This window comes from Panulirus ornatus, chromosome 28, assembly GCF_036320965.1.
Source record: "Panulirus ornatus isolate Po-2019 chromosome 28, ASM3632096v1, whole genome shotgun sequence".
Taxonomy (NCBI): Eukaryota; Metazoa; Arthropoda; class Malacostraca; order Decapoda; family Palinuridae; genus Panulirus; species Panulirus ornatus.
This window is the reverse complement of record NC_092251.1, coordinates 9,011,434-9,024,476: the sequence shown is the minus strand read 5'-3', so window position 1 is coordinate 9,024,476 and position 13,043 is coordinate 9,011,434.

Genomic DNA, 13,043 nt, shown 5'->3' with positions numbered 1-13,043 from the left:
CAAAGGAGACATAGGTAGGTAAGGCTATACAGTTTGACGGAGAATGAAAATGCTACTTCTATGAAAGTGCCATATCTGGGGCGTGTACGATGATGGCGCGTGGGACCAAGATGTGGAACGGGCTAGGGAAACCCTTCGCCGTTGTGACTACCAGAGGCATGCATCGCCCATCGTCCACGATCCTACATATATTCCCCGCTGAGCTCGACTTCAAGAGAGATATGCATTAATAGATTTTTCGCTGATTGCATTTAACTCCTGCAGATTCTAACGACACTGAGCGAATGCGAAATTAGATTTTTCATCTACGAAGTTTCCAAATCTCATCGTCGAGCTTCCCATCCCCCATCCTCCTTTTTTTTCTTCTTCTTCTCCTTTTTTTTTTATACCTATGACAACGACTAAACTTGTCTCCTCCTCTCCTCCTGCCAAAGTTCCGCTTGTGGAACTGCCACATCAAAGCGTATGAGTTGCCGGAATTTCCCGCTGGTTCCTTGGACGTCGAGATTCTAACCCTCCCTCCCTCCCTCTCCCAAAATTAGGCATGCAAGACGAGCAAGAAGAATGTTCTCCCGCCAAACTTGAGCAAGATACATGACTTTTAATCCAACGGCGACTTGAGTTGGGGGTGAGGGAGGGGGTTTGGAAGGGGTGGAAGGGAAGGGAGGTGGAGGGAAGAGGAGGAAAGGCCACTCCAGAGAGAGGTCGGAGGCACATAAGCCCCTCTGGACTGGACTGAATATGAAGCATACTTTCATGTCACCGTGCCCTCGTGTTTTTGTTTGTTTGTTTGTTGTTGTTGTTGCTTTTCCGGGGAGATGTTAGGGTTCTGGGATGTGATTGTGAGTAGAGCTGCTTATGAGAGAGAAGAGTCAGGTGTCTCACACTGTGAGTTGGCAGAGTGTAATGGGAGGATCAAGTGTGGAGCAGATTTTGAGGAGGGTTGAGGCAAGTACTGGTCACTTGTGGACGCCCTTGCAGTACTTGAATATTAAGGAAATAAAGCCTTTTCTAATGACTTCTAGCTCCTGGTCAGCTGTGAAGAAGTTGGCTAACAATTATTGTGTTATTTGCCTGGTTGGTTATCAACTGTATTCTGTGCAGAGGCGTCTCAGGGGTACGGTGTCCAAAAGCTGTCGGTGACCATTGCCACTTCAACTGTGCGGGAAGGGGACCCTGTCGCTCGTTGAAACCATCCAGGATGTGTTGTGTGAGGTTGGTGTGCAGAGTGGCAGCGGAGGGATTGGGTATAAAATCGTGGTGTATTGGTGTAAGTGGAATATTATAGTTGATTCTGTGTGTGTGTGTGTGTGTGTGTGTGTGTGTGTGTGTGTGTGTGTGTGTGTGTGTGTGTGTTTTTCTAAAGCGTGTTACATTATCATTGTGAAGGCCAACAGACACTATCATGTCACGATGGTACTATTAAGTGTGACAACTGAACACATAATGCCATTGTTCCCACTACTTTCTAAGGCACTGGAATAGTCTCTTACTCCCCCTTTTCGCGTGGATTGTAGCTGAGCTTCCTTTCTCTTGGAAAATTTCCAGTTATTCTGCCATAGAAGTAAGTTAGAGATTCATGAACAAAATAATGAGAGAGAATGAGTTTTAGGCCATGAAGTGTTGTAGAATGATAAAGAAAATCCCATCAATGGGTATAGAATGGAAAAAAAATCCTCAAGGTGAGCATAGAATGAAAAACAAGATAACATAGATGGATATAGGATGAAAATGAAACTCCTATAAATGGGTACAGAATGAAAAGAAGGTTTTAATTAACAGTATGAAAAGGGGGCTTTGCCCAGACCAGACCAGAGTCCCCTTGTCTTCCCTCCCTCCCTCCCTCCCTCCCTCCCTCCCTCCCTCCATCCATCCATCCCTCCCTCCCATCGTCCAATATATCTTTATATGAATTTTTGGCTCAGTAATATATACAGTTACATACCCAGGCTATTACGTTTGTGTCATGGGCTACACAAAGCCTCATTATGTAAATTATGCCATGGTGCATATATTACGCTTGGTATGACCGACCGTCACAGATAAACTCCACATGAAATATTCCACTGTGAGGGCAATTGATAACCCTTCGATGTGAAACGCGGCAGAACATATGACCAAAGCCCTAGTGCCGACGGAAACAACCGTTCTGATAGAACAGTTGTTCATAAGGGCGGCGGAAAGTTCTACATAGCTTCAACGATCTACTACATCATCATTGCTAATATCCACTGGGCAGATGTATTATGACTGTGTATTGTACACCCTTGAGCACGTCTATACGATCCTTATAATAGTGTATCTTACCCTTAAGCGCACGTTTTATATAACCCTTGAATCCTGGTCCTTTATCTGAGATAAGGAGCTTAGAGGGAGCCTTGCATGTGATGGGAGGAGGATCTGCTTGCTTTGCTGGTACCACACCCCAAGACTTTCCTATAAAGGCTTCGAAAGTAGATTACGGCAGAAACAAAAGCATATCAGACCAGGCTAGTGGTAGGGTATACCCACTATGGGGGACGAAAAGGTGACAGTCCTCCGAATTCACAGATGGATGAAGGTTCTGAAAGCCTAAATATTGTTGGAGACCGAGACAATCCCAGCCTATATATAGTTTTCAACACCATACTCTATCATTCTTAGGAATACGAGTGCTGAATGTAGGACGTCAGCGTATAAGCACCTCTTGACAACAGACTGGACATCTCCAAGACTGAAGGACTTGACATACGGGAAGAAAAAGGGAGATATAAAGTTGGCGGACAAAAATGTTCCCATTACAAAGGCTGTGTACTTCAAGCCACCAGTAGCGTTCACCAGAATCTTCAGACGAGTCTCACAGACAACAAGAGTCCATTCTCTGTGATAGAAGGATCTTGCTACCACTGAATTTCTGGGCATCAGAAGACACATGGTGTTCGTTCGCTTCTCACAGGTCACTACTTAGGCTTCGATACGGCATAAGGAGGTTCGTGTTGTAGGACTATCCTGGTCTCTGACCGACACGGGGCCCATGTCATATGGCACCTCGACCTTTGTCTTGCGCTAACGAGGAAACGGAATGCAGTTCTCCCCGACCTTCTCCTTGATCTAAATGACATTTGTTATGGAATATACCAAGTCTGGGCGGTAGTAACGCTACCAGTATCAAACCATTTTGTTCTTGCTTCTCCTGCTGCAAATACAGGCGGAATAAGCCTACGTATAGCACAAGTTTGGCATCGAAATAGCTTGTAGATATCATTAAGACGTAGTGATGGTCCGATACCCTCCCGTCCACCTCGGACTCCGACGCCTGCAATTGAGACTGTGGTGAACTTCAACATATATACGTAATTACTCTGAGGTCTTGCCTGACAGCTGTTAATTAACTGTGATGTATACCTCACGCCTGCAGGCACCGACTGTGAAAGCAAGAAATGCAGGGATTCAGCTGAAAGCAAACGTTCATACAGACTGAGATGACATGTGTTTGTTCAAAGCCATTATCATCATGCACAGATTATCATAAGCAGAACATTATAACGCTACCCTGTTGTAGAACATGGCACTGAGATACGGAGGTTGTCTCAGTATTTGAATGTATCTCTTGTGTACGTTGAAGATCGATGAGTTATAAGGTTTAAGTCTCTTCTTTGATTACTTGTATATAGTGGTTCCAACAATGTTGTATGGTTGCGAGGCGTGGGTTATGGATAGAGTTGTGCGCAGGAGGATGGATGTGCTGGAAATGAGATGTTTGAGGACAATGTGTGGTGTGAGGTGGTTTGATCGAGTGAGTAACGTAAGGGTAAGAGAGATGTGTGGAAATAAAAAGAGCGTGGTTGAGAGAGCAGAAGAGGGTGTTTTGAAGTGGTTTGGGCACATGGAGAGAATGAGTGAGGAAAGATTGACCAAGAGAATATGTGTCGGAGGTGGAGGGAACGAGGAGAAGAGGGAGACCAAATTGGAGGTGGAAAGATGGAGTGAAAAAGATTTTGTGTGATCGGGGCCTGAACATGCAGGAGGGTGAAAGGAGGGCAAGGAATAGAGTGAATTGGAGCGATGTGGTATACCGGGGTTGACGTGCTGTCAGTGGATTGAATCAAGGCATGTGAAGCGTCTGGGGTAAACCATGGAAAGCTGTGTAGGTATGTATATTTGCGTGTGTGGACGTATGTATATACATGTGTATGGGGGGGGGGGGGGGTTGGGCCATTTCTTTCGTCTGTTTCCTTGCGCTACCTCGCAAACGCGGGAGACAGCGACAAAGTATAATAAAAAAAATAAAAAAAAAATATATATATATATATATATATATATATATATATATATATATATATATATATATATATATATATATATATATATACCCAAAAAATATAATTGGGAAAGAAGAAGAGACAAACAGATAGTGGTTTAGAGAAACAGTTGACAAGAAAGGCAAATAGAAATGTTTACCAGACTGACAGGGAGGGATATAAAGAGACAATTAAAACAGACATACTCGAGTTAGGGTAGAGACAGAGACAGGCAACTACAGGCCCGGGTCATTTCATTGATGCAGATGTAAACCTGAGCGTGATGTGGGGGGGGAGGTCGCGGGTCGCCACCACACAGGTACCTCTGCAGCAATTACAGTAATGGGTATTGGTCCAGTGAGAAGTCACGCATTGGACTTGAGGAGGAAGGGTGGGCTGGGTTCTCTCTCTCTCTCTCTCTCTCTCTCTCTCTCTCTCTCTCTCTCTCTCTCTCTCTCTCTCTCTCTCTCTCTCTCTAAGAACCCGTTCATCAGGACACCTGGGGTTAGACCGTGGAGTTGACAGGAGTTGACGAAGGCCTGAACATTCAGGCGTGTTTGGGATAGAAAGAATTAAAGCGTTGGTGGTATATGGGGGGCGAAGCTTTGGCTATGGGCTGAACTGAGTTTACGGACAGTCGACCCCTGCAAAACTCAATAGTAACGTAGGATAATGAGGGATTGTGCTACCATCGTGAGTCATAGAGATACGGAAATAAGTTTACACATTACACCCAACAACACCCAACCACAGAAGTGCAGAATACCATCAAATCGCTTCACACCACAACACAAGAACACAAGACACAGCCACGCTACAAGTTAGAAATCCACCACACCTCTATGCAATCCTCTATCACCCTACAATGCAAGTCAAACTACAGCGTTATACACTGTGGTGTAGCGATTAGCGTGCCTGACCGTGACGCATACACGGGCCGCCCAGGGTCGAGAGCAAAGGTTTGAACCCTGGTTACGGCAATCGGTCCACAGTCAACCCATGTGTTCATCCATGTCTAAAGGTTGGTCGATGATACGGGTACCTGGCTCACGCTATAGGGTATATATAATCCATGTCTAAAGGTTGGTCGATAATACGGGTACCTGGCTCACGCTATAGGGTATATGAATATATATAGCGTTCACGAGATGGCCTTGATTAGGGGCCTTCAGTTGCCCATGCCGTCTCAGCTAACATTAGAAACAGACATCAACACAGGACTGATTACACACACACACACACACACACACACACACACACACACACCACACACCACCCCCACCACACAACGGGTCTCCTCTCCTCTCTCTGCACCACATCATCCTGAGCCACGCCACCAGACATGGCTCATGATTCCCCCACCCCGTCAAAAGCTTCACGAGAGGCCAGCTGGAACTGACCCTCCCTTCGCCTCAGGTGTTGATGCCTCGCGCTCACCGCCTCCTCAACACTACTCCACCATCCGTCCTCGCACAGCTGCAGACGAAGGGTTATGGCGGAGGAAGAGATCGTAACCTAAAGACCATGTTGACGTGTGTGTGATGTCGAGGTGGCTCGACGGTGCGCAGAACTGTGCAGATGCTAGTGACATTGCGCAACACAGCAGTGTGAATGTGAGGCCCGTGGTGTGACCACACAACACAGCAGTGTGAGTGTGAGACTCGTGGTGTGACCACACAACACAGCAGTGTGAGTGTGAGGCTCTTGGTGTGACCTCACAACCCAACACTGTGAATGTGAGACTCGTGGTGTGACCACACAACACAGCAGCGTGAATGTGAGGCTTGTGGTGTGACCACACAACACGTCAGTGTGAGTGTGAGGCTCGTGGTGTGACCACACAACACAGCAGTGTGAGTGTGAGACTCGTGGTGTGACCACACAGCACAGCAGTGTCAGTGAAATCTCTCTCTGCGACACTCCCCTGAGATTTCGGCTTCTCCTATTGCAAAATCATGAGAAGGACTGTTAAACCTTGGCATATTGTGACCACACTACACTACCCGTTGGAAATACCACAGGGTCGAATGTGTGTTGTTCTCAAATGTAAAGAAACGGAGCAAAGCAGAATCGTCGTATGAGTTCACCGCATTAAGATAAAAGGAACTTAGATTCCAGTCGGGAAATGAGACAATGCCAAGTGCCCCCTTTTTCTTACGAGCCTGGAATGGATCCACGGATGTGATGGACCGTTTCGAACATAGTCGAACCAGCTGAAAAGATTATATTTGCACTGGCTGAGAGCATTATAGTTGCACTGGCTGAGAGCATTATAGTTGCACTGGCTGAGAGCATTATAGTTGCACTGGCTAAGAGCATTATAGTTGCACTGGCTAAGAGCATTATAGTTGTACCAGCTGAGAGCATTATAGTTGCACTGGCTAAGAGCATTATAGTTGCACTGGCTGAGAGCATTATAGTTGCACTGGCTGAGAGAGGGACAGACCAGCACCCACAACTACTGGCTCGGGCGGTGGGATGGAGGAGGTTCGGTGGTCGGGTCAGGGAACCCGGAGACTCTTGGAAGTTGTGGAGAGGAAAGTTGCCAAATATGATCTTCCTGATTGTTGACCCAGGGAGTTTACCCTCATGCGTTTTATATCCCAAGACCGAGGATGCATGGCCGCCCCTCTCGTGTAGGGCCAGAGGAGCACAAACCAGGGAGGAAGGTTCGTGGAAAAGACTAGCTGGGAGAGTTTATTTAGGGCAGTTGAGGAGGATGGACTTGAGGCAGACTGAGAGATGATGTTGGAGATTTATTGAATCAGTTCAGTAAAGTAGAACGAGCCATTGGAAAGGGCCAAACTGAAGCAGGTTGTATAAGTAGCTCGAGAAATTTAAAGCAAAAGGAAAGATTATTTCTTTTTTTAGGGTATTGCGTTTTAAAGGGCTGCAATAAGGCAATTTGTGTAGATGGGTTCAAGAGATATCTTAAGGCAGTTGGGGACATGATTGATTTAGTGTGGGAAGCTGAGTGGTGGCTGCTGTCGAGTAAAAATGTGTTCGCTTCACCAAACTGTTGTCAGTGCTTGTTAAAAAGAACAAAATATTGCCAAAAGGAACTTCTTTTTAAATGCAAGTAATCCTTGGCTATGGTTCCTCCAGGTTCTTGTGGTCCTTCCAGGATCTTGTGGTCCTTTCCAGGCTCTTGTGGCTTCTCCAGGTTCTTGTGGCTCCTCCAGGTTCTTGTGGCTCCTCCAGGTTCTTGTGGCTCCTCCAGGTTCTTGTGGTTCCTCCAGGTTCTTGTGTTTCCTCCAGGTTCTTGTGGCTCCTCCAGGTTCTTGTGGCTCCTCCAGGTTCTTGTGGCTCCTCCAGGTTCTTGTGGTTCCCTCCAGGTTCTTGTGTTCTCTCCAGGATCTTGTGGTCCTTCCAGGATCTTGTGGTCCTTTCAGGCTCTTGTGGTTTCTCCAGGTTCTTGTGGCTCCTCCAGGTTCTGTTGGTCCTTTCAGGCTCTTGTGTTCCCTCAAGGTTCTTGTGGTTCCTCCAGTACCTTTTGTTCCTTCCAGGTTCTTGTAGTCCCTCCAGGCACTGGAGGTCCCTCCAGACTCAGTTAGTCCCTCCAGGCTCTTGGGGTCCTTCCAGTTTCTTGTGATTTACTCAAAGTTCTTTTGTTCCTTCCAGGCTCTTATGGTCTTTCCTGATTCTAGTGTTCTCTCAAGGTTGCTATGGCTTCCCCAGGCTCCTGTGGTCCCCCAGGCTCCTGTGGTTCTCCCCAGGCTCCTGTGGCTCCCCCCAGGCTCCTGTTGCTCTCCCAGGTTCCTGTGGCTCTCCCAGGCCCCTGTGGCTCCCCTAGACTCCTGTGGATCCCGCAGGCTCCCGCGCTTCCTCAAGGCTTTATGATGACCCCAGAGTCTTGCATAACCAGCTTCTCCCTAAAACGCATTTTGTGATACGCAAACATTTCCCCCAGCTGGCGATAATTTTTTTTTTGGGGGGGGGGACTCGTCCATATCAACATTTTTGGACGCGGCGTTCCGTGATATCTATCTCCCTCCCTCCCCACCCGCCATCCAATCCGACACTGCGAAATGAAGCCGTGATGAATGCGTTTGGCTCTCGCAAGTACGTAATTAAAAATCGTCGCGTAGGAAACGCGTTTCCCGTCCCGCACCGTCAAGGGAAGCATCACTTTGATCGTGTCGTATACTTAAATTGGAAAATTTACCCAGTGCATAGTACACACACACACACACACACACACACACACACACACACCTGGCATACCCTAGGGTGTACGTTCATACATACATAGGAGTAAAGACAGTGTATATATATATATATATGTATATATATATATATATATATATATATATATATATATATATATATATATATATATATATATATATTCCTATGAGTCCACGGGGAAAATGAAACACGAAAAGTTCCCAAGTGCACTTTCGTGTAATAATCACATCATCAGAGGAGACACAAGAGAGAAATATAACAGTCAGTTGATATACATCGAAGAGACGAAGCTAGGATGCCATTTGGTAAACATGTGATTGTCCAAAACATGACGGTTATATTTCTCTCTTGTGTCTCCCCTGATGATGTGATTATTACACGAAAGTGCACTTGGGAACTTTTCGTGTTTCATTTTCCCCGTGGACTCATAGGAATATCTTGATCACGCGCAAAATTGTGATCCTTTCCAATATGTATATATATATATATATATATATATATATATATATATATATATATATATATATATATATATATATATATATAATCCCTCAAAGGCTCAGTCCTCTGTTCTTGACGCTACCTCGCTAACGCGGGAAATGGCGAATAGTATGAAAAAAGAAAAATATATATATACATATATGATGGAGGACGACAAACAGCGGTTGCGAGGGTCGTTGTTATGTAGTACTTGCTAACAATGTTTCCATAATTGTTTACAAAATATGTTTGACAGTTTTAGCTGCGTATATTAATAGGCATTGCCGCGAGTGACTGAGCCAGAATATTTTAATAGTAATACTGGCGGTGCATCATAAGTAGACCAGTGTACTCTACATGAAGATATATATATATATATATATATATATATATATATATATATATATATATATATATATATATATATATATATGTGTGTGTGTGTGTGTGTGTGTGTGTGTGTGTGTGTGTCTGTGTGTGTGCGTTTGTATGTGTTCCTATAAGCCCACGGGGAAGTGAAACACGATGGTTCCCAAGTGCACTTTCGTGTAATAATCACATCAGAGGTGATATAAGAAAGATATATGTCAGTCAGATGATATACAACGAAGAGACGTAGCTAGGACGCCATATATCTATATATATATATATATATATATATATATATATATATATATATATATATATATATATAGAGAGAGAGAGAGAGAGAGAGAGAGAGAGAGAGAATCATACGTGATGAATACCGCATACACTTTCTCGTTCGGAGATCGGAAGAGACGCGTCCATTACGTAGGGACGAGACAACGTCCTTAGAAAACGAAGGCCAAGAAAAAGAAAATGAAGAAAAGAAATACACTTTGTCATGGTCTTTGGTCATCTTACGATGCTCTTCAGAACACCAGCGTAATGCCACGCCATCATGGTAATGCTATGCAAATGACTGAAAAACTTTGGCCCTATATTTTTCTGGTAGCTCAGATTCTTTAATCCTCCGAAGGTGGAGGGCATATAAGACACAGCCTTCCCCTTGGGAGGAGGCGATGCTTGCCCCACCTACAGTAACGTTGTCGTCTGCCCGAACTGGAGACGAGAATTATGGGAGGACACTGCTTGTAGATCCAGTGGGGCAAGAGCTATATATCTCCCTTGCATGATTTCCAGCTCAGAGCAGATTATTTATCTATTTTTCTTTCTCCTTTTCAAGCATCTATTGAAATGACTATGGTAAGAGTGTCCATAGGCAAGACAGAAGAAGAGAATGGTTATTCTCTCTCTCTCTCTCTCTCTCTCTCTCTCTCTCTCTCTCTCTCTCTCTCTCTCTCTCTCTCTCTCTCTCTCATTCATCACTCCAATCCCCTATTTTAATGGGGTAGTAGATATACCTACAGCTTCCGTAACATCATTCACACACGTTCCTCAACCCATGCCCAGTGTGTTGGAGTGAGACATGGACTTGCACACTTATAAAAGTGCTTCGTACGTCAGTTTCACTTGAGACACTATACGTTGATCTCGACAAGCAAGGCCACAACTTTATTGCTGGAGAAAAGGTTTCTCCTCCTTTACGCTTCTCTAGCCAAACTTCCACTTGCGCCCTCCTCTTCTAGACTCCAGTTGCTCCCCTCCTCTTCTAGACTCCAGTTGCTCCCCTCCTGTTCTGGACTCCAGTTGCTCCCCTCCTGTTCTGGACTCCAGTTGCTCCCCTCCTGTTCTGGACTCCAGTTGCTCCCCTCCTGTTCTGGACTCCAGTTGCTCCCCTTCTGTTCTGGACTCTAGTTGCTCCACTCCTGTTCTGGACTCCAGTTGCTCCCCTCCTGTTCTAGACTCCAGTTGCTCCCCTCCTGTTCTGGACTCCAGTTGCTCCCCTCCTGTTCTGGACTCCAGTTGCTCCCCTTCTGTTCTGGACTCTAGTTGCTCCCCTCCTGTTCTGGACTCCAGTTGCTCCCCTTCTGTTCTGGACTCTAGTTGCTCCACTCCTGTTCTGGACTCCAGTTGCTCCCCTCCTGTTCTGGACTCCAGTTGCTCCCCTCCTGTTCTGGACTCCAGTTGCTCCCCTTCTGTTCTGGACTCCAGTTGCTCCCCTTCTGTTCTGGACTCTAGTTGCTCCCCTCCTGTTCTGGACTCCAGTTGCTCCCCTCCTGTTCTGGACTCCAGCTCCCCCCCCCCCTTTTCTTCTGGACTCTCCTCTGATATGAAGCTTTTGTCTTCCCAGTTTTTCCCTTTTCATTCCAGTGTGGACAGACTTAGGGCTTTCCAGCCTTATCTCCGTAGCTCATTTCATTCCATCTTGGCACCCTTATCGTTCCATTCCTTTGGACCCTCTGCAGAACTTGTAATATCGAGTAACACTGAGTTGAATACTGGCACATTTGATTAGAAAAGTCAGCTAATATCATTGTGTTCTCGTTCTCGAGTAGGATATACCGGATATTATTGTCTCAGTCAAAATATACTGAGTGTAAGAATGCAGAAATAATGAGAGGAGCTGTAGAAGAGTAAAATCAATCCTGGAAAATTCAGAAAAAGGAAAAACTTCGAAAGTTGTCAGGATGACCGTGAGTGGATTAGTATTGTTACATTGAAATATCAGGATAGATGTCGAGAGGTTGGGGTGTTTTGGAAAATATAGATGGTTGCATATGAAGAATTTAATTGTATATCTTTAGACATGTTTGTGGGGGGGAAAGTGCTTTATTGTTATGAAAAGGTCAGGATAATCATATTTCTTTTAAAAGGGTTTAGAATGTTGTGGAGGAGTTAGCAAATGCGTGAAAGATCCTTTCTACAACATTCTGTAGATTTGGATGTATGTTACCATATATCGACGCCCTTCATGTACTCCCCTGCAACATAACTTGTGGGTTAAAAGGGTTTGCGGATAATAGAGAGCTATTTTCTATGAATGATCCTTTCCATTTTCTTTGATACAGGTTTCTTTCACGGGTAACACTCATAGTTTCAGCTTACACTGAACCAGGTTACTTATACCTTACATTCAAACTTTTAGATCCTACTTGTTTTTAGACAGAACTACTGTTAACACCTTTAAGGAGGAACTATGTGTTAGGATAATAACAATCATCATCTTACAATGAATATGAAGATTGTAACAATATTCTACTGGCTATCAAATATTGTTCACTTTTGAAACGCCCTGTGTGGAACGAGACAAACTCAAATGTGAAACCTAAACTCTAAAGAGTTGGTCTGACACATGCCTTATCAAGTTCATCCCAATGAGATGCATAGTAATGAGAGTAGGACAGAGTAAAAGAAGGCCTTTCAAATTCATCCCAATGAGATGCATAGTAATGAGAGTAGGACAGACTTAAAGAAGGCCTTTCAACGAAAGCGACTTCTCGGTCGACGTTGTTACCCGTGTTATTTTCGTGACAATGATTTGTCTTATCGTGTGTTCACCGATGAGAAGCCAATAATTGATCTGCTTATTTCGACGTACATATTACATTCACAGCCTTTGAATGCTGGCTTTCAGACTTAAAAGTGCGGAGCCCAAAGCGACTCCTTTGCTAACATTGCTCGTACATGTATTACTTTCATCATAAAAGATTTTGTACAAAAGTGATTCAACACTTCCTAAAGTGCTTTCTTGTTCAATGCAAATCGATAAATGTTGCATCAACTTTTTCCCTAAAGCTTTCTCTCCTACTTCGAAAATCTGATCTACATGCAATCTTCTCTACTCCTAAAACTAAGTTAATTCTTTACCAACGAGGTGTTCACTAACCTGTTTTAACAGTCACAATCTTGACCATACACCTGGTTATATGTGCTATGGACCCACATTCCTCTCTTCCTACAAACACTCTTACTCTCCTGTATAAAATGGAACAGTTACTTCCTTATTCCATACTTATGTTAATTGTATAGACATGAAGATATTTCCCAATGACTGTGTATAGGTTGATAACATGTAAACCTGCGAGGAGAAAAAGGGAACATGCCGCTTCCAAGACAGATCCTCGAGCCAGACTAAGGCCTGGCACTAAACCCCACCACTCAATGCAGAGAATCTTGACTTTGTTAGCTTTTGCCCTCTTCCTCCTGAATTTCTGTGTGCGCTTTATTGGA